General features: G+C 39.8%; 1 protein-coding gene across 2 annotated transcripts in view; it reads right to left on the bottom strand.

Annotated features, from left to right (window-relative positions):
* Nucleotides 1-22,597, bottom strand: part of LOC120456531 (irregular chiasm C-roughest protein) — a 60,597-nt gene that overhangs the window by 20,175 nt on the left and 17,825 nt on the right. The window contains exon 1 of one of the 2 annotated variants that reach the window (XM_039643402.2): nucleotides 1,172-1,565. The exons of the other annotated variant lie outside the window; for it this stretch is intronic. The gene's annotated coding sequence lies outside the window, so the exon portion shown is untranslated. Of the gene's footprint in view, nucleotides 1-1,171; nucleotides 1,566-22,597 lie in introns of those variants that run through there. 2 annotated transcript variants of the gene reach the window in all.

Below are 22,597 nucleotides of genomic sequence, written 5' to 3'. Positions count from 1 at the left end.
ATGAAAAATTAATAAATCCCGATCGGATTTACTAATTGATTTAGGATTTTTGAGTGTCCAAATAAGGCAGCCGAATTACTGGCTTTTAATTTAATTAATGAAAAAATGTATTAGATGTATTTGCGAATTTATCTACTTAAAACCAAATGTATTAATCCTTAAATAAATAAATATGCCCATTTAAGAATTACAGTAGAGCGCACATTTAATATAAATTGGCTTTTATGTAGATTAAAACTTGATGTTGAATGTTATATTCAATTTAGTTTATCGTATGCCATAAATTGTTCAAAATAATTTTAGCATTGTTTAACATTTTTTTGTTTGTGTACAAACTTATATACGAAAAAAAAGGTATTCTATAGATTTTATATTCATTTTTCAACTTAAGTGCTTACGAAAGGCCTAATCGTTGACTTGCTTTTTCAAAGTTATTGTTTGATATCATAAATCATGCAAAACCAAATAAAAAAAAGATCGAATCAGTTAAGCAGGGCACTTTTTTCTACAGATGCTCAGGGATGGAATGGTCAGAAGAAGCTAATTAGGTGTCCAAGGTCTGGAGCTGAAGATCTATTACTGAAGAGGGGAAAGTAAATATCCAATTGGAAAAGTCTTTGCATCTTTGCATCTTTGTTATATTGATAAACCATTAACATGTAAACTTGGTTATGTATGCATACAAACATATTGTTTTTTTTAATAACTCTAAGAACTAAATCAATTAACTGAGCTTAGGTTTTTCATGATAATCATCATTTTTAGATTCGTATGATTTATCCTTACTCGAAAGATGGTATTTTATTTAGTAAATAGACACATACTTTTATTGTGAGCAACTAGTTCTTGACATTGGGCGATGAAGAAAGGAAAGAATAAATATTTTTCAACGAAGTCTCTTTACAATCAAAAATCTTGCCTTAATTTTCAATTGAAAACACTATTTTCTCAGAAAAAACTAAACACTCAAGCAAACTCGAAATCAAAATGCCAAAATGGCCAAAAGCGATACTTTTAGGGGGCCAAGAGAGGCGGGGACTTGGCTAACAGTATATTATAAACAAAATCAAACGAAAAGGTCAAAGGTAGGGAGCAGCTGTCGCAGTTGGCGCATGAAAAAAGCCAAAACACAGGAGTTTTTTAGATTTTACTGTTGAACTTTTTTACTCACACTGTTTGTTTAATCAATTCGGTCTCCTTTGTCCTATTTATTATATGCATATGTTTTTAACTGACTCTGCCACTGGCACTAATCCATAATCGTTGGGTGATAATATTCAGCTTGTTTGGTTTTTTAGGGCTTTGTTTTTTTTTTATGATAGCCTTGTTTATTCCATTTTAAGCACACACTTTTCCACTGGTAATCCACACCAAAATGAAATTTTTTGGCTTACGTTTTGCACCAAAAAAAAATATGTTTAATTATTTTTCGGTTTAATAAGCATTTACTGAGAGTTTCCTCGGGCGAATATACGAGTTCTCGTCTTCGGGGTCTCGAGACGTATCTTTGAGATACCAGCTTTCGAAAGTACGGAGTTTCCGCCGCTGCGAAGCGAACGGTACGAGCGAACGGAACGAAGTGCGAACTCGATCCAGAAATGCGACTTCTTCGGCCGGCGCGGCCTGTCCTCAAACAAAACAAAGCGACGCAACATGTTCGACTAGGTTGCAAGTGGTGTTTCACCCTCTAACAGCATGCAACAGGGCTAACAGCGCGGCTCGGTGCAACCTCTGTTTAGCTTGATTATTCATTTTGATTATTTTTGTAGTGTCCATGGTTTTTTTAAATTCCTAGAAATTTTTATTTCATTTTATAATATTTTTCTATACAATAAGTTTTTTCCACCAACTTATGCAATGTATAAACTATATTATAAATATTAGTAATAATTTATTCGAATAAATCTTGTCTTCGCTGTATATTTTTTTCCGTGCAAGCAAATTTGGGGATAAAGCCGGCCGATGTGCCACGGTTTTTGGCCATCTGTCTTTTGGCCTTAATTGCCCCCTGATTTGCTGTTAGCAGCGCCACCTTCCGCCAAAAGTGTGGACCACCAACTGTTGCCGGAGAAGATAAAAAAAGAGATCACATAAAGTATAAGCCCTTTAAACGCTGCAGATTAAGATAAAGTAGGAGAATTGGCCGTCAAGAGGTCAATGCTGTCGGGACAGCAGCTGTTCACTATCTCTCCTCCTTCCTCGCACCCACAATTCTTCTCATTTTGGTAGAAATCTGCAGTCTTTCTTCGGATTGTGGACTGCCAGAAGGGCTGTGAAGAGCGACATATGGTCCTCTGCAGGCAATTTGAGTAAACAGTCTAAATCTTTGGCTTGACAAAACGAAGGAAGTCCCATGGGAACCACACTGAGAAGTGTTTGATATGTTTTTTAAAAAGAGCTACTTTTATTTCGCTTGGTTTTCTGGTGCATACTTAATTCAGTTGGATTAAGAATATTTAAAATGTCACACTTATAAAAACAAGCTCAGCTGAAAATTTAAACTCTGTGGGAGCCATTTTAGTAGGTGCGACTTGTTAATCAATCGACTGCATGATGAGTTGATTTTAACTTTTCCCATAATTGAATCGATACACAAGCTGTGCGTTCAAGGAGATGCTGGGATACAAAAGATACAAAGATGCCAGATACCAAATGAAGATGGACTGCTGGATGGGAAGATTTCGGCACTGGAGACATGCAAAGACCAAAATAAACAAGTTTCGGGGGGAAATTTATGGCACGATTGCTGCGAACGCAATTTAAACTACGCGTGTGAGGGAGGCACCGCCGGAAAATCGGAAAATTCGAGGGAGTGATGAAGTGTCGGCTCTCTTCCAATTTCCCGCTCTCTCTTCGCGCCTCTTTCCTCGCATTTCTTGCATTTTCGAGGGGGGATTTTCCAAGCACCGCTGATTTTCTTCGGTTTCCCAAGTAATTGTCGTGTAATTTATGGCCGCCGTATGGGAATATCAATGCATTGCGCTCTAAATTTACACAAAGACGACAGATAACGTGAACGTTGGATAGTTAGGGCATTTCCTCTACTTGTCGTCTACATGTGCGTAGTCCAAAATTGTTTATAAACACCCCTCAACACCAACTCCAACCATAACAAAAAGCCTTTTGCGATAAGAAAGATCATAGTTAGATCCCATAAATTCCATCAGCAAGATAGGATTTGTTGGAATTTCTGTTGCAGCATTTTGAAACACTACATTACCAATAAAATTGAAATGCATGCACAAGCTTTGTCCTTAAATATTTCAGATAGCTCCTTATCACTCACATACAGCCTTTTTAACCCTAAACAAATTTGTTTCAGCTAATTTGTGGTTTTCATTTGAATATACATATATAAGATAATGGAGTCTCGCATAGATGTATACAATTCTAAGCAACAATAACTAACGTCTTTAAGTATTTTTTTAATTCAAGACTTATTTCCATAAAATTGTATCAAATCAAAATTGTATACCTTTTTATCCCGGTTCTTAGTTGACAGTTTTGGCTGCTCATTAGGGTGGAGAAAGATGGTGGCAGGGGGAAAAAACTCTCCATGGCAACTGCAGATGCAGACATTCAGTGCCGTCCCCATTTGGATTTTCCATCATTGTTGCCAGGCAGCTAAATATAAGCACTCTGACGTGTAAGTTAAAAGTGCCCTACCTCCGATCCGAAGTCCACATCCCGTATTGCCGTATTCCTGTTTTCCGTAACCCCACCTCATCCCAATTTCCATATCCCGTACAGCTGTACTTTGGCACGCTTTTCCGCTCCCGCTTCTCCGGGATTCTGGGATTCAAGGGCAGAAAGACACCGTCAATCTCCTGGAGCGTCGTCCTTCCCCCGGGATTTTGCAGACGTCTCGAACTATTTTTGAACGTCCGGCCGTTCTTTTCCTCTTTTTGCACTGCGCCGTGTTCCCCTGGAAATTCCCGTGTTTTCGCCTTTTTTCGAAATCGATACCCTGGAAAGCCGGGGAATTATCGGCCAACCTAATAGCTTGGAGTCCTGAACAAGTTTTCCTAATGTTCCAAAATGTGAGATGTAAATGTGAGTGCATTAAACTGATTTTAAATCTATTTATTGAAATTTACACCAGTTTTTGGTGCAAATCTAAATTAAAAAAATTAGTCAGCACCCCTGGGCGACTAAAGTGATTTGATAAATTTCACGAGGACTTCCAGCGATTGAGTTTCTTTGCATATAATCCCCATCTATATAGTCCCCACAAGCCTCTCTCAGTACAGAGGCCAATGCCAGCGTCTCTTTTTATGTGTGTTTACTGTGAAATTTATTTTTAATTTCAACGACGCGACCTGCACCCTCCTCTTCCTAGCTTTATTTTTCTTTTTTTTGCCTGGCTGTAAAAAAATGCCATGGAAAGGGAAAACATTTAAACAGGATGCAGCATTTCCAGGCGTGCGGCAGGGGACACGGGAAAAAAGCGGAAAATGTCCCACCCAAGTCATGCTGAAATTGCTTAAAAATTGCCAGACAGTGCAAATATGTTCCAGCCAAAAAAAGGGGGGCACTAACGGGGATGCTGACTCAAAGTCCCTCGGCTACCCCGCCCCTGAAGTTGACAGCAGCGGCAGCAACAAATAGTTTAGTTTAGCCCTCAAAAAAAAAAAAAAAAACTGAAGGAAAACAGCGGGGAGAAATAAAGTGAAATAAAAATATAACAAAATGCAAAGCGAAAGGGATCAAGACCTCCTCCATTGCCCGCCATCCCCCTGGAAACCCCCGCCCATGGCTGTCAGTCTGGGGCGCATTAAAATGCAGAATGAGGAGCATTTCATTTGCCGCCGTCGCCTGGCGAAATTCAAAATCAGCAAATTACGTGCTGGGCAGAATGTAACTAACACTTTGCCAGTCAAACCTCCATGCCCTCCGCCCCCAGCTCAATTTTCCCGCCCTACCGACCGGGCCATTTCCCACTTTTCCCATTTCACAACCCCTTCGCGCGCCTAAGACGACATGTAATTATCGTTCAAAGGGATAGTTGCGTTCGCAGGGGATGACAAAAAAAATAAGTGTCGCCGAATGGGAGCCAAGAGTAAATAAGCCAAAGGTTAAGCAGTCACAGTGACTGGCAGTTGCAGTTTTAAGATTTGAATGCAAGATTATATATTAGTGAATAGCTAAAAGTTGAGAGGGCATGAGCAAACCAACCATCACGGCTTTGTCGGCATTATTTATCACTTCATAACTCTCAGTTATCAAGCAGCTGGGGAAGATATTTTACATTAATTTATTACAATTCGAAGTCACCGTTTTTCGTTTCAGTTGTGGGCCTGTAACCTAAGTCGTATTTCTTACAAACCAGACGAACTCCCACTCCCACCCTGCGCATCAGTTAATTGGGAAATGGTCCTAATAAGGCCGGGTGTAAAGCGACTTCTTCGATTCCTGGGGGTCATTGGCAACAGCTGTTGTTGGAGTTGGAAATGGTGGACACCAGCTCCATCCCATTTTTCCGACCCTCGTTTGCTCCCCTCTCACAACGAAGTCTTAGAGTTTCTTTAGCGAAAATTGTGGGGAGAAAAACCAGCGGTGGGGAATTTCGGTCCCGTACATTGGCCTCACGTACGAGTGGGTTTTTATTTTGCCCAAGTTCATTTAAATTTTCCCCGTCTGTCCATCAGTCCGAGCCTCTAAACCAACTCGTTGCCGATTACTTTCGCTGTCTAAATTATTTGTGCAAAGAAGTAGGCGAACGAATACCGAAGACCAAATACCCTAAAGAGACGTTTTCAGCTTCAACAAACAATAAGAAAATACAAAAAATAATGTGACAGACTACATTCTTTTCATATCAAAATATAAACTACAATTCTAGCTTTGTGTTACAAATTTACTGCAACCTCTGTGAAAAGGGTAGCAAAAAAATTTGTCAGTGGGGGAAAATTCGGTTTCGGGTGTTGGGAGCGACAGGCGGCTCAAGGTGAATGGCGCAACGGTAATTAGTTAAAAAGCAACTGCCTGTGAATGCGACTGCGACTCGATGAGTCGTAAGTGCACGACGAGAAATTCCCATAGGAAACAGTTTCTAGTACTTCAAATATGAGCCTTCAAAATGTTGACTTTTATTCAAACTAATCGAGAATCCTCGCTGCATTAACTTCTTTGAATTTTACATCTAAGATTGCGTACGTTTTCTTTCTCAGTGTAGCTGGAAGGCTCGACCGCCTTTGGAGGATTCCGATTGATGGGGGAATGGACGAGGTGGGTGCACCGGTTTACAGCACGTTTGGGATCCAACTCGGGGGGCGGGGGCGTGGCACAGGCAGGGGCGTATCCGTGGCAAGAGGGGAGTGCACTTGACCGGCTGCCGTTCGCTTGACAAAAGTGAAATGTAAGTAATTAAAATTGCCAACGTTTTAGCCTCACTTCATTTGTAACTCGAAACTTTAAATATATTTGCCGTCCACGTCCTCCCGGGATTTACTGTATGTCTACGCCGTCGAAATTTGGATTTCCCTTTCGCTTTCGAAATTGAAATTGAAAATTAACAAACATACTTATGCACAAAATCGAACATTTCGTAGATATTTAAGTTAAACCATAACTTTTTTCTCAATATAATTGGTTCAACCCCTACGAATTCATACTTTGCCATCCTTCAGGCTTCCTTCCCCCTTTTTTATTATGATTTCACATTGTTGAGCTTGTATTAATATTATTATTATGATATATATATTTTTTTGCTATTTATTTGTTTTGTTTTCTGTTTTTCATTATTATTATTTTCGGTGGCAGAAGAGGCTGCAAAATCGCTGAAAAGGCACGTAGCCCATTGATGAAATGAAAAGCGGGGAATGAAGACGCCTCTGAAGGGCAGGGGGTGGAGAAGGAAGGTAGGTGGGGGAGGGGAGGCGAGGGGTTTGAGACAGGGTCGAGCCACTTCACCACGTCGCCGCCTGGCACTTGGCTTTCAGTTCAGAATTATATTTGGACTCCGTTCTCATCTTTTCCACTTCGATTTTCCATTTCTGTATGAAAATTGCTGATAATCAGCGGAGCCCCCTTCATTTCCCATCCTCGTTACCCAAAGTGCGAGGCGATCACTTGAAGGGGTCTTCTGATTGTGATAAGCGTCGGAAAAATAAATGAGGAGTGGGATTCCAGAATCGGGAATAGAAAGTGACAATCGGCGCTGGCAAGTGGAAAGATAATGGTGGAATTAAATTCGATGTGGACCAGAATAAAAAACACACCGAATTACCAAATCTTTAAATGCAACTACATTTAATATTAAAACAAGTGAACATTTGTATATTCTAGCCAAGAGTGAAACAAAGAAACTAAAATCAATTGAATCCTTTGCCGAATTGTTAATTTTCACAGTGAATTAGTCGCTAAAACAACAAAATTTTGTTTTCGAATGCGACGAAAGATTGATCGAATTAGTAGATAAATCAATCAGGCATTCATTAAATAAATGCGCTAAGCAATTTTCAACATTTCCCCACAGCTTGAGTTTCGAAGATGCATTTGCATCTTGTACCCTTTGGTTTCTGCTCTTGGATATTTAAACATACATACATATATGCATTTATATACATACATACAAATATGTTGAAGATATATGTGTTCAGCCATTGTGACACTCGCTGCGTAAAAATCATGTTAAATAAATGAAATTGTCATACTCGATGGGTTTGATGGGGCAGCTGAAAGCGAAAAATGAAGACGAAGATGTAGACTCAGACACCCAGATGATGATGATGATGATGATGACGGGATGGGGACCTGGGATGGGGTCTTGGGATGGGGTCTTGGGATGGGGTCTTGAGATAGGATGGTTTGGGTTGCAGATGGATTCGAGATGGGTTGCCAATGGAGTTGATGCTGCAGGCTGCAAGCTGCAGCCATGACAATGACGTTGACGTTGTCGCCCTGATGACTTTCAATGAGTTAACTCCAGGCTCTCCACCTCCAGTCCCTAAGATTCTGGGTCCAGGGTCCCCCTTTCATTCTGAGAAAAGCCCCCCAAAGTCCCCCATCTTGGTCCCAATCACAAAGTCTTTTTTTGAGTTGTAATTATTACCCGACATTATCAGCATCTTCTCTCTTGCAGACCTATTGATAAAAATAAAGTAATCTTGCGGTCTTCGAAATTGTCAGCAGCTTAAGTAGTTTTTGAAGTTTTTAATACACACCAATCGAGTTCGATTACTGTTTGTTTTCATATTTTCGATTTATTATATTTATGCCACATAAGTAAAAAATAAAATTTCAACTTTTTAAGTATGTTTCATATAAATCGAACAAGTCAATTACATTTAATTTTTGATAAAAAAAAAAATGTCAGAGCATTGCAAAGTTCGGTCATTAAGCCAGCTGTTTTTTCCTCGTTTTTGCCCCAATCCATTGAATGAGTTTTATGCACGAAATTTATTGTTATTATTAGGAGAGCAATCGCCCCGATTGATAGGGGAATTTTCGGGGGACACTCGCGCTTATTTCCATCAAAAGCATAAGCATATACATTTAAGTTTTTTTATGGTCCGGGGCTGAGTAAAAATTTATGTGAAAATTCATAATTGGATTATGGCACTCGGAGGTCTTGGTTAGCGGTCGTCGCCTTTGAGGAGGTCCCCATTTCTCTGCCGTCAAGTGACAATGAACTTGAAAATGGAAAATGTGGAAAAGCGCTCGAGGGGCAGCATGACTGTGTCTTGTGGTTTTCGGATTTTCATCGCCTGTTTTCCCCCTCTCTCTTTTTTCCAGTGTTCAACTAGGTTTTTCTACGATTAAAAGGGGTTTATTGGCCATGTGACGACTGTATTAAAAAGTCCAAACCGTTAGATGACTTTTGTTTGGCTGCTTTGCTTTGGAATTCTTTCAGCAAGTGGAGCGAAAGAGTTTTCAATAGCTTAAAAGAAATTATTTAATTCAGTTGGACTTTTAGCACAGCGTTGACAATTTTTCAACCTGTTCGCTGACCTGTCAGAACCCGGTTTATAAATCGAAACCCATCATCGATTACACCCCACTCTTTGGGTTTACAGATGAAATATGCATGTATTTAAATGCGTTACAATAAATTTTTGATTTATTTGCGACGCCATTGACTGAATTTTAAATGACAGCGATTTATTTCAGATTTATACATAACAACAAAAAGGCGATGAGAAAAAAATTAAACCATCTGCCTGGAGATTTTTTAGGGGAACGGCTATGCAGCGGTTTTTGTATTTGTAAATTTTTTGGTATAGATGGCAGAGTTTTTATAACACGATATCTCATATATATGGCCCTTATCTTTGTCTATCAGCTTATATGATGAAAAATCGGTCAACATTATTCACTTGCTTTAAAAAATGTATTTTTATTAGATTTAATTCGTGACAACTAATATAGTTGCCATATAGTTGTTCTTAGCCATTTTGTGACGACTAATGCCACTTGAAAAATCCATAAAGAAAATGTGTTTCGATTAAGTTTTTTTTGGGGTGGTAAAGTTACCTTTGCTACCGACTTAATTAGGCATCGCCAACGAAAAACACCTAAGCGCAGCTTTTACTTTTGGCCTGGGAAACTCCGTGTACTTTGCGCAAGTTTCAATGAAAATAACAAATTAACTGAGACGAAAAGCTGGTGGAGTGGGAGGGGGAGCGGGAGAAGGGGCTTTTCCCCTCGGAAAACACAAATTATCAAAGCAAAAGGCGCTTGAAAAAGACTTGAAGAGTAACTGGGGCCTGGTAATTATGCCGTCTTACCTCTGTGGTTTGTTTTTCTTACCTTTTTCAGATTCAATTTCACATAATGAAGTTTAGAGACTGAAACTGGTGGGGCCTATAAAGGTAGTTATAGCTAAAAGCTATAAATTAATTTGCTTTTTATTATTATTTTTTTTATCTATAACTTAAAATAATTTATATATATTTCTAACATAAATTATTTTCATGTACAAATCAAATTCGAAATGTTTTGAAATTCGAAAAGACAACGACCCCCACAAATGGCCACTCCCCCTCCTTCCGCCCCCACACACAGAGAAATCCTAAGTGCTTTGTCTAAATATATTATACGATAGCCAGCCGAAGCCGCGCTTGTCTGCCGCATAAACCCCGGAAAATCTCAGACTTTATAGGTTATTTCATTCGTCCGACTCACTCCCTAAACTAAAAATAACTGCAAATTGTCTGGAATTTACGGAGCACGGGAAATGGAAGAAAAAGGGAAACCGAGAGAATTTCCAACTTGCCTGTTGAGTAATTCTACGAAAGATCGTCTCCGTCTGGGAATTGGTTTTCCCTGTTTGAAGAGCCCTAAAGACATCTAATGAGCATCATTAGGTTGTCTGTATCTCTGTATCTTGTATCTCGGTATGTGTGTGTATATCTGTCGAACAGGATTTGTTTATAATGAAGTCGAAGAGACAGAGACATGACTAAAAAGGACGGCTAGAGTGCGCAAAAGAGAGGGCACCAAGGATCACATCTTCAAATCTTGAAGGTAATTTCAGCTACAGCCTGCTTGAAACCGTGTGATTTTAATGTAAACTTTAAGATATTTGAATAATCAATGATCGATGGTTGAGTGATAAAATCTTCGGGTTTTTTGAGTGGGTGTACGCATTTGCTTGCTCTGCCTCTTCCTTGCTATCTACCTTTCGTCTTGTTTTGGTCACCTTTGACCTCTGCCGCCCTGAATTCCTCTTTATATTTTTTGTGCTCTGGGCATCGCATCTTCCGGCCTTGCTTGACATTTTTACGATCGCCCTTTTCTTGTTCTGGAATCTTTATTGTTTCTTGTTCTGTTTTTGGTCTCCCGCTCTCACACAATCCTTGATATTTTCATTAGTAATTAAATAAAATTTACAATAATTTTTGGTGCACCTACCGCCCTTCTTTCCATTCGACTTTTCACTGGAATTTGGCTTTTCTCACACGCTTAACCCTTGTGTCTCCGGGGGGCTATTAAATGCCATCTTGTTGCCTCTTCCACTGCTCATGGTTGTTACAACACACCAAGCGACAGAGATAGCTAGTGGGCAGCAAGAAAGAGAGCGGACGATAGCATTTGAAATCTCATTTCTCGTTCACCTTCCGCAGCAGTTAAAAATAATGACAATTGAAATCTGGGAACTATCGGAAGCCAAAGAGGAAGCCAAGATCTGCTTAGGCATAATTTTGACGAAATATTATTCCAAAATGCATTGAGCGACCGGCGAGAAGTTTGAGTTTTGAACTATAAATGGGGAAATTTCGGTGCATGTGGCATCCACATAACAGAGGTCTTAGAAATCCATTGAAATGAGAATTTGTACAACATGATTGAATAATAAAACATGATTGAATGTTAAATGAAATATATTTTAGAAGAGTCAATAGATTATTATTATGTTATTATGTTGTTTATTACCAAATGCCCTCTATTATAATTTCATTTCGAGCTCATCCATCAAAACCTCTGTGTTTCTGTTGGCCGCATTTTTCTATTCCCGATTTCTCCATTTCTCCATTTCTCCGGCTCTGTTCACAGTCAATTGGCAACCTTGTCCCGCTTGAGAATGGGTTCTCGAGTGGATCGGGTTGCGAGTAGTAAAAGTTATAACATTTCTGCATAATTTGTAGGCCACAGAACTGGGGATTCTGTTGTTCTTCCAACGGCAACCTTGGCCAAGCCGAGCCAAAAGCAAGTCAGTGGCGTGTGGGAAAAGTAACTAAAGTATCTGCTTATCTGACGGGAGTATCTGGCGCTCTGGAATCTGTGGCCTGGCTAATTGCAGTTGCAGATTTGGCCCGTCGCCGGGGTGTCAATTAAATTCACTCGCAGTCCGAAGGTGCAATATCGCAACAGCAGCATTGCAGCAGCAATGTTTCTGCAGCAACAGCAAGACATCTGCAGCACAGCTGCTCCTAAGAGTTCGTCAGAGGTCAGACTGCGAAAAAGATGTTACAAAAAAAAAGAAAGAAAAATATGAGGGAGCAGTGCGACAAGTGCAACGATGGCATCCCGTCAATGCACTTTATACCATTTAGTTTTCCATTACAACATTTTCCTGGGCTCTCATTTTTGCCAGCATTTTCTGCTCCGCTTTTGCGATGGGAAAAAATGCAGACCAGCGACAATTTGTAATGCGATTAATGCGGCTGATTAAGTTTTGGCTTTCAAAGAATAGTAACAGCTAGCACAGTGGTCCTGGTTAGGCGAAAAAGTACAAAGTACAAATGAACGGGCCGGACCGCCAAGAAAACCTTGAATTATTATTTATTAACATTAACATTAACATTAAACAAAACCAATATATTCCTAAAATTTCCCTAAGTGTTTTCAACTGTTTGTTGCTTCTTACATACTCAGCAAGAATAATTCCAACGAAATTGTATATAGTGCGACTCCAATTAGAGTAGGCCTGTGTACCTCCTAAGAAGCCCCTGTTTAAAATAGAATTTCCCCCGAGAACGATTCGATGCTGTAGCTGTGGCTGATAAAATCACTCGATTTCTTACGATTCTCCGCAGATATATTCGAAACACTGGAACCCGAGACAGCTGCGGCTCACACAAATCAGGGAATGAAAATAAAAACGAGACCGAGAAACAGAAACAGAGTAAAAAGGAAAAATGCCAGAACAAAAAAGATATACATGGGGAAGCACAGCCAGGAGAGTGGAAAAAATCGAGTGCAAACGCACGAACTGCATTCGTAGCTGGATTTTCTTGTGGCCCCCGCACCCTAGAAGTTGATATTGCTGCTGGTTAGATGATGTTTCTGGTGTGGTGCAATGTGCTGCATTTCCGGTAGCTGCTCAGGATCGACAGGCCTTCTTCTTCTCTCGGTGCGTGTCTTTTACTGGTGCGTGTGTCTCACTTCTGCCCGAATACCCCGGTTCCCCGATACCCCCGATACCCCCGATTCCCTGACTCACCGCCGACTACCGACTCCTCTCCGATTCACAAACCTTCTATCCCATTCAGTGCGGTACAGAGAAGACGTGCCTGTTGGGCCCTGCAATTGATTTCCTTGAATTTTTTCGCTCGTTTGTTTTGCAGTTGGTCCTTACTTTTCTGGTGATATCTGTTTCCTACACAGCGAGAAAAACTGCATTCAGTTATCGAACTAGTCAGTGCTTGATATCGGACAGCTATTTGTGATCGCTATTATTTATTCAAATTATATCAAACTAGTTTCTTACTAAAAAATTACTTAATTTAAGCAAAGTACATTTAAATTCGTGCTACACTACTTTTTCTTGTGATGTTTTCCTCGCCGTGTTTGTTGCTGTTCTCTTGGCTAGTATTGTGTGAAGTCATTTTGTACCTGTGCCCAGGTAATGGGCAATGGCACCCCCCTGTGCTGATGGACGAAAAATACTCCTAGCCTTATTTTCTGACCCTGGGACCTTGGCGACACGGCTTCCTGTGAGCCGGAATGCCTCTGTGATGATCCTGTGAAAAGTGCACACACCCAACGGCAATTAACAAACAGAAGTGAGGCTGCCGTTTCGGGATTAGAAAACCAGACGTGTGCAGCCCGGGGATATTTGGGATATTCGGGATCTGCGAGATCTGCGAGTTCTGCGGGTCTTTAGCGTGTCATTGTCAGTTTCCCACACGAATGGACAGGCTTCGGACGTCGGGAATCATAATTTGCCTTAATCTATAATTTGTGAAGGAGACGGAGATGGCAGGATCTCGATGGGATTGGTTTGCGTGTACGACCTTCTGCCAGCAATTAATGTGTCCACTTCTCGGAGGATTTTTTTCATCTCCGCCAGCCCCTGGTTACCTGTTCATAATTCTCACCTCAACTCTTTGCGCCTCATTATGAAAACAAGAGATCCAGATCCAAGCCGGCCCAGAAAAAACAAGAGCGAAGCCGAGGATCAGAGAAGGGAAACAAGGCACACATAATTATAATAATATAATAACCTTTGATTTTTTCGTTACATTCTGGTCATCCTCATTTGTAGAATTCTCTTCGATAAGGGGAAATAATTATTTCGCCATCAATAATTTTCAATTGAAACTGATAAAAAAAAAAAGAGGTAGCTTGAATTTTCATCTTTACGGCATCAACAATACCAATATTAGTTTTGGACTTTTTATATTTCGCCAGTAATTAACCAACCATTTCTGTCCTGCAGTTTTTTTTTTTTTTGCGGATTATTGTATTTTGGATGGTTAAATATAAATTGCCAGATACAAAACGGCCTGCGAATTCTATAAATTAATTTTGTGTCGAGTTTTTTTGGCTTCGGACTTTCTGCTTCATGAATTTTACTGTTTTATTTATTCAAACACTTCGATAGAATAATAATGCCCCAAAGTGCAATCATTTTGCCAAACATATAATATTCATATACTGCTATTGCAGCTCCTTTTTGGTGCTTAATTCATTTTATTTCTGCTTAATCATTCGAAAACCTAAAAACGAAAACAGATATCAGAACATTTTTATGCAAATGCCCCCTGTAATGTGACAATGAGGTCATCGAATGTGCCACAAAAACATTGCCGTTTTACGGATGGATTATGATTTACAGGAATGCGTTGCAAAGTTTCAGTTTATGGCTACATTTACCGCAAAATTGGCGTTGCAATTGGTCAATAATTTTGCCATTAAAGGGCTTCTAATTTGAAACTTTTTCAGCGCAGGCGGGGGATCACGTTGCAATTGCAGTTTTATGGCGGACAGAACGATGCTACAATTTTTATTCATATTTTAGAGCTTAGAAAGTTGAATTAAAGTAATTCCAATCATCGATTTTGATCTAGAACTTCTTCTTGTTTTGGTGTGATCTTCACTTCTGCTACACCAGAAGCATTATAATAACTTAATTTCAATATGTCCTGGGTCTTTAAAAATGTAAAAAACATGTTCTCTACGGCGGACTTGCTCACATTCTGTGTGCAGGCTAATTTCTGCCACGTGCCTGGGCAACTAAGAACTCAGCCCAATAAACGAATGACTAACTGATTGACTGACTGACTGACGTACTGAATTTCCCCGAGGAAAGTGTTTTGTAGTTGCCGGTTGCATAATTTCGTGCCCATCAAACGTTGCCCAAATAGCAAAAAAGGACACTTTTCGGTTGAGTGACTCACGGGGACAAACGGCCTCTGTATATCGAAGGGGGTCGCGTGCCCAGGCGCAGGTGCACTGATTACCGCCTGAGTCACTTACCCTCGAAAGCAGATCCAGATCCCTTCCGAGGCATTTGTCAACGTCACAACTCTGCTCCTTGACTTCGGGGGTGGACTTTCTGTCCTTTGTGTTTGCCTTGCCCTTGTTGCTGTTACTATTGCTATTGCTGTTGCTTTTGCTTTTGCCTTTTTTTGCATCATTCACTTCCGGTCCGTGGCTGCAACGTGACTCATTTGGTCCGCAGTCGGGGAGGGAAACCCTTTGCGATAGACGTACCCTGTGTCGCCAGAGGTATTCTAATTTTATTTTAATTTTCAGGCACCGAAAGTGAACCGGTTTCTTTGAAGTCGCCAAAAATAGACATTGAAACTGGAAGAAGCCTTGAAAATTATGTAATTTTTTTTCCTCGTTTTCAATTTGTTTTTTAATACATGCTTGGAATAGGGTATTTCAAATGTTGTGAATTCTCTCTAATTTTGTTTAGCTTTGCGTCCTGACAAACTGTCAAATGTCCAATTGCTAATTGGCCACGCCTACAACCGCCCACAAGCTTATGGCAACATAACCACCACCAGGAGCACCAGCTCAACCAGCACCACCGTCAGCAGCTTCAGCACCACTGGCAGCACCGCCGGGAAAAGTCTGCAAGTCAGTCAAGGCTCTTGAAAGTTCGAGCTGCATGTCACACGGGTTTGTTGCCCCAATCCGGGCTGCACTGTACTACACGGTAACGTTGAGCAGATCAATGAAAGAGCCGCCTTTTGTCAGATATACATATAGTATAAATGTATACATCATAAAATTCCCAACAACACGAATCATAATTATTTTTGCATTTAAATTATTTAAGTACTTGAGCTTAGGGCTCTGAATTATTACGGGCAGGATAATTCCCTTGCGTCACGATCCTGCAGCTTAGTGTCGCAGGATGTGGGATGCCTGCAGGATGCCAGGATGTGGCGGATGGCAAAATGCAAAGTACGCTTGATTTACAGTCATTAAAAGGGGTCTCCTCCGTCATCGCCATCACCATCGCCATCGTCATCTTGGCTTCCTTGGCAAATTGCGCTAGACAGGATCGGGTTTTGTGGTAGGCACTCTCACATTTGCCTGGCGGTGGCATTTTAATTGGCAGCCCAGCACGAGAAAAACATGGCCAGGAATTCGCCAAAGACGGAAGCGCATATTCTCCTTCATACCGTTGCATGTCCTCGGGTGCATGTATGTATGTGTGGGTGTGTGAGTTTGTGCTTGCATTTCCACCCACGAATCCATTTTTCTTTTTTTTTTTTCGTCCTTTCAGTCGTAGTATTTAGCTGCAGCGCGAATGAATGAAATGCCGAGTTCATTCATAAACTAAATCACAGGCGAGCGCGGCGAGTAAGGCGCGTTCCCTCAATGAAATGGATTAGTCAGCAGGTGGAAAAGCGGGAAAAGTGGGCTGGAAAATGGTTGAAGCGGGTTAGCGGCACGAGGGGAAACACTGCAAGCTGGGGAACAAAAGCCAAGACCAAAGCAGGAAGCGGTAGCCAGAAGAAGGACAATGGGGAGCTCAACCAAGACCAAGACGTGGTCTCATTAGCGTTGCCCCAGACTGACTGTTAGCTGAGTGGCGCCCCCACCCGATTACAGAATTACGGGTATATATATATATATATATATATATATGTTAAGAGTATAAAGCAGGGACCTTTTCTCCTAGATTGCCCAATGTGATATGACGCGAATTCTATTTCATATATAAATGCATACTTAAGCACAAAACAAATTAGAATCATCTAAGCGTTTACAAGTAGTAATATATGTACACATACTTTTAAAATTATACTGCGCATTCCTATAAAACCTATTGAAGAGGGCACTAGAAATACCGATTTTCAGGTTATACATTTTGATAGAGTATATACTCTATCAATTGTTTCACCCATACTTTTTCCGCATTTCACATTTATATAAACTCTTTTTGTTCAGTCTGCTTCATCTGCAACAGGGAAAAAACGAGTTGCTTCTATTTGCCAGAGCGAAATGTTGGTACACTCTATTGACAGTTCACTGCACGACACTTGACTGTTTGAGTTGGCATTCAAAACAACTCACACAGATACGCACGCACACCCACAGGCGCAGAGTGCAAACACAGATACACACCGACACATTGATGCGAACTGAGCCCAACAACTGCACCAACACTTTTTAAACAAATACAAACAACAACTGACAGCCACCGCACTTTCTTCTTTGTCACAAAAAGGAAAAAATATAAAATAGAAACAGGGGTTAAGGGGGTCCAAAGAGGGCTAGCTAACACGACGCTTTGAACAATGCAAGTTAATTAAAGTGCAATTAAACAGGCAGACCCACCGACAGATGGACAAAGCCAAGATGCAGATGCAGCCAACGAGTTGAGGTCACGGAAGGAAAAGGGAGAAGTCGTGAAAAATGTTGCGGAAAGTGGAAGCTTGCTAGAAATATAGTTCTTCATTGGGAAATTGGGTTCCAACAACGTTATTGAATATTAACTCCATACTAAATAATATCTTTATTTATCAATTTGGCAACCAGAAAATCGTGTTTACCCATTTATGTTTTCATTTTTCGTGGTGAAAAATTGCAAACCCGAATTCCGCATAAAATTGACCGTCTGCGAGCCTTAAACCAGAGTTGGAATATTCTGATTCAGTTGCTGCCACTTGGTTGTAATTATTTATGGCACCTTCAGCAAAACTCTCATCCATTTGCTTGTTAACACTTTCGAAGAAACCCCAGAAACTTTCAGCAAACCAGCTCAAATGCTTAAGGATGAAAACTGGCAAAATAAGGCGAATTTGGTTGTCTGACAGGTGCATGCGTCATCGCTGTTGTGTGCAAAGGCCAAAGTTGTAAATAATTTCGGGTTTGTCTCGGCTTGGTTCGCCAAAGTTGCCCAAAAACAACCTGAGCCCCCGAAATATCAAACGGTGGAAAATCGAAAAGAAAAAAAAAACAAACACAAAAAAAAAAAAAAATGAAAATGAAAAACTGGGTAATTGGGAGTGGCAACACGCCCCCGTCGGCCAACTGCCATGGCAATTACACGCCTCTGACAGGAAAGGTGCACACAAATTAGCCAAAAAAGCCACCAAGACAGCCAAAACAAAGCCAAAAGCGAGCGAATAAAATACGGGAGAACGCAGACAATACGATGGCTGAAAGCGTCGAAACCAAAAACCCAAAATAAGACCTGAAAGTCGGCCAAAAAGATCCCCAAATGTGGAAAATTGAGGTTGGGCCCCCTAGGCCGTGGCTTAAATTCTGCGCGAATATATTTAATCAATAATTTTAAAATAACTGAAGAGGAACATTTTTAATATAAACTATACAAATTTAGGTTAGTGTAATTAAAAACAGCCAGTGGTAATCCATTGCCTGCAAACATCATTGAAATATTTTAATAATAGTTAATCAAAAAGTTACATTATTACCAGCAATTTTTAAATTAAAAGTGCGTCCAAGATTGAATATCATATCCTTTGTTGCATTGCAAAAGTATTCAATTAAAGTTAGCCACTGTGCATGCTGTTTTAGTTGCAGTTGGTTGCAGTTAGCCGCAGCGGTTGCTGGCTTTTGGTTTTTAGCCAAATAAACCAGTTTCAGCGCCAAACTTTCAATTTCGAAACGCCACCGAAAAAAAGGTTAAATGTGAGCGGGACTTTGGTGGGTTTTTCAGGGGGTTCGGCTTGGGTTTTAGTTTGAGTTTCTGGGTAAAGTCTTCGGCGGGCCTGACATGCCGCTGATAAGAATGGTTTCTGGGTTGGGTTTCTTTTTTTCCGAGCTGTCTTCTGTCTCCCGATAAGATTTGCCTTTTCGGGTTGAGCATAACAAATGATGTTGGAGTGTTTTTTATTTGGTTTTTATCTGCGGATATTTGCACAGAGTTTGAAGGAAGAAAATAAGCCACAATTTTGTCACAATTTTAAAACAACAAATAATAACCGACTCTAAAAATGTACAAATGTGTTCGATTACAATTAGAAATTTCAAAACGTTGATAAATCAAAATTTAACAACTATTTTTAATCACTCTCTGACTAAGTCAAAATTTAGTAGAGATTTTATTGAGCAATACGTTTTAATTGAGGTCATGTTTATGATGTTTTTTTTTCGCAATTTGTCAAGTGTTTCACCCGCGGACCTGCCGCTATTATTGTCAGCTTAATTCCGGCACTCGCACACATCATAAATTCTCACCGCTGCAGTTATTCAAATCTCGTTTAAGCCGCGGAAAAATGAAAAAACGAAAAATTAAAAAACTGAAAACATAAAACTGAAAAACCAAAAATAAATCCCCAAACGACCTTGCGGCCAAGACAATGCAAAATGCAAGAAGCCCCGCTGGTCTATAAAAGTGAACAAATAAACCTAGATTCCCACACAAGTCGCCCTGATTCTTTAAATGGTCCCGTAAAATATATCTTACCGTCATCTTAGCGTGCAAAATGAAATATGTCTTTAATATCTCGGCTTAAAAACGACAACAAAAAAAGAAACGAAAAAAAATACGAGCGTGAAAAATGTGTCATCACCTCACAAAATCTGATCATTATGATGAAACCGAAACATTTGCATTCTGGATCTGATTCAGCATTCGAGCATTCGTCGAGTGATTTACGATCCATTTGCCAAATTCGAACACTGACTAATTCCAGATGCTCGGCTCTCGTTGGGCTCTTTGATCTTAACTCCAGGGCCCAAGGAAATATAACAAATTGCCTGTGTTGATTAATAAATTGTTTTAACATTTTTTCATTTGCCGAACGGGGTACCCTTCTTATCGCCAGAAATAGAAACCATAAATCTCATCTTTTTTGTCCCATTATTATTTGCATTCAAATTGAAAAATACCTGAGTTAAGCATTTGATAGGTCATTGGAATTCGGGCGGCATATAATTAAATGAGTTTTTAAGGTGACAAATAGCTTTTTTTTATATCCTTTTACATCCTTTATAAAGCGCTGTATACAAATGTTGCCAACTTACAAATATATTACAATAACAATTAAAGACCACTACTGCAGATATGAACATCTTTACCAACAAAATCTTGTTATGTCCGTTTTCGATTTTTAAGATTTTTGACTGTGTAATAAAACGGGTGAAGTAGGAGGAATCAAATAAGTCATTCATCAATAAATTACAAATATTTCTTAGCATTCCTATTAAAATTGGGTCATCCAAATACAGGCGGCTAAAAAAAAACCATGTTATTTAATCATCGTTATGAATTCCCATTTTTGTACGCCCACAAGTCCCATTCGATAACAATTAGATAATTGATTTTCCTTAACACGTTCGTTGTCCGGCCTCCACAAATTATTTATTACAATTTTCAATTTGCCTTTGACCAAAAACTTAAACTCTTCGAGCCAAAATCAAAAAGAGGCTGCAATAAAACTCGATTGGTTAGCTGGCAAAGCTAAAGTCCAAATTTAATGCGCAAAAGTATACAAATTCAAGATGAAGTTTGACTTGATTCGAGTTGAAAACAGCGACACAATAAAATGCGTTTATAATTTTAAGATTAGTATTTGGCACTGTCAACAATAAGATGCCGATAAGAAGTGACATTACAGTCAGTTGTAGCATTTAAAATAAATATGAAATTTACGATTTTTTATTACAGCCAAAGCATAGATAGTTGTTAATTGACTGCGAAGTCAAGTGGGGACATGTTATACCAGTTTTCTTAACATCGCTTATAAAGAATATGCAGTAAAACTCAGTGTGTCTGCAATATAAACTCCTTGAAAGTTCTTGCAAATTAAGTTGATGTCAAAAGTTAAAGCCTCCGACTGTCTGGCCATAAACTTTAAACTTGTTTTCAAAGTAAACCAAACTCAATTGCAATTTCTGGCAGTGTGAGCCGACACGAAAACTTGTTTTGATGTCGCCCGTTTTTGCTGTTATTGTTATTAGCATTTTTCTCTGTCATTTGATGTTTTCTGTGGCCGGAGCCGAAATATAAAACAACACAAATGAAAATAAAAACAAAATGCAAAGTTATGGCCCACAGTTGCGGGGCAGGTTTATATTGTATATCTGTTTTCCTCTTTTTTTTTGCTTTTTGTCTGAAGACGAAACGCCCACGCGACCAACATTTTTTCGCCCGAACACAAGACTTGCGTTGCGTATACGTCGCGTGGTCTCGCGCTTTTGAAAACCCGTTGCCAGCGAGGTAAATAAATAAAAAAAAAAATATATGTCTGTATCACGGAGGCAGGGAGAAATAAAATCAAAGTGTTACACGACAATCCGTGCAGGTGTCATTGAGACTTGCGAATGATTTGGCGCCAGCCAGTTGATGGCGCCAACATATAGCGAGAGAATCCAAGTCCCCAAGTCGACCAAGTCTCCGAAATCCAAAGCCAAGAACCAAAACTTCCCAAATACATTTCAATTTGTGCGGCTATTGCGATAAGTCCAAGTTTATCCTGTGGCAAACTGTCGCAAAGTTTCGCACAAATCTTGTGGCATGGCAAACAGTCTAGTGACTTCAGTCTTTGCAGCCAGTTTGTTATATCTGTTTGTCACAACGAAAATAAAAAGAAGCCTTTTAGGAACTCACTGAAAATATTCTCATTGCCGCAGCTGCAGAACAAATATACACACATTGTAAGTCTACAAAATGTAGCATTTCGACACGGTAAAAAAGCAATACGAGTTGACTTTCTTGTAATCGTAAGGCTCGGAATTCATGCATACCAAATGTTTCACAACACAGAAAGAACATTGGGAACTAGGGAAGCACCTTTGCGTTTCAAATCTGGCATGATGTTTTTGTTTTAAAGCCATTTCGATGGCTTACATTTTGCTCATATTCAGTTTGCTTGATTCCCGGCTTTCTGTCACCTAACGATCTCATTGAAAATATACTTCTTATGGCCCATTAAGTCCACAACAGCTAGAAGCAACCGTAGCAGCTATAATTCTAGACTTCTGGGAAGCATGGGAAGATAACCGCGAATTTAAAAAGCGGCGAGAATGGACCGAATTCATTTAGTTTAGTTTCAAGCAGCAACTTCCGTTTTTAGATTGACTCTGATACCAACAAGTCCCAGCTGAGCTTATCATCTTTTACCATTATTATACTACGTCTTTTGCGCCTTCTTTTCGAGAACTTTGGGTGACCAGCGAAAAAGCTAACGGCCATCGCAGAAGCGCAAATTAAAATTTAAATAATAGCAACCAGCTGGCAAATATAATTCTCTTTGTCCACTTCTTTTCTCTCCTGTTTTGTATTGTGTGTTTTTTATATTATTTATTTATATTTTAGTTGCCGCCAGATGCAGAAGCTACCGAAGAATACCGAGAAATCCATGAAATCCGAGAAATCCAACAGATCTGAGAGCTCCGTCGGTCAGCAAACTTTGGGCTCTGCCTTTTGGCTCTTCTAATTAAGATGAATTAAGCAAAATCATTTCGATTAGAAAAACGGAGGAGCAGCAGCAAAAACAGC

Source organism: Drosophila santomea, chromosome X, assembly GCF_016746245.2.
Source record: "Drosophila santomea strain STO CAGO 1482 chromosome X, Prin_Dsan_1.1, whole genome shotgun sequence".
NCBI classification, from domain to species: Eukaryota; Metazoa; Arthropoda; class Insecta; order Diptera; family Drosophilidae; genus Drosophila; species Drosophila santomea.
The sequence above is the reverse complement of the archived record's forward strand: the minus strand, read 5'-3'. Positions and strand labels throughout refer to the sequence as shown.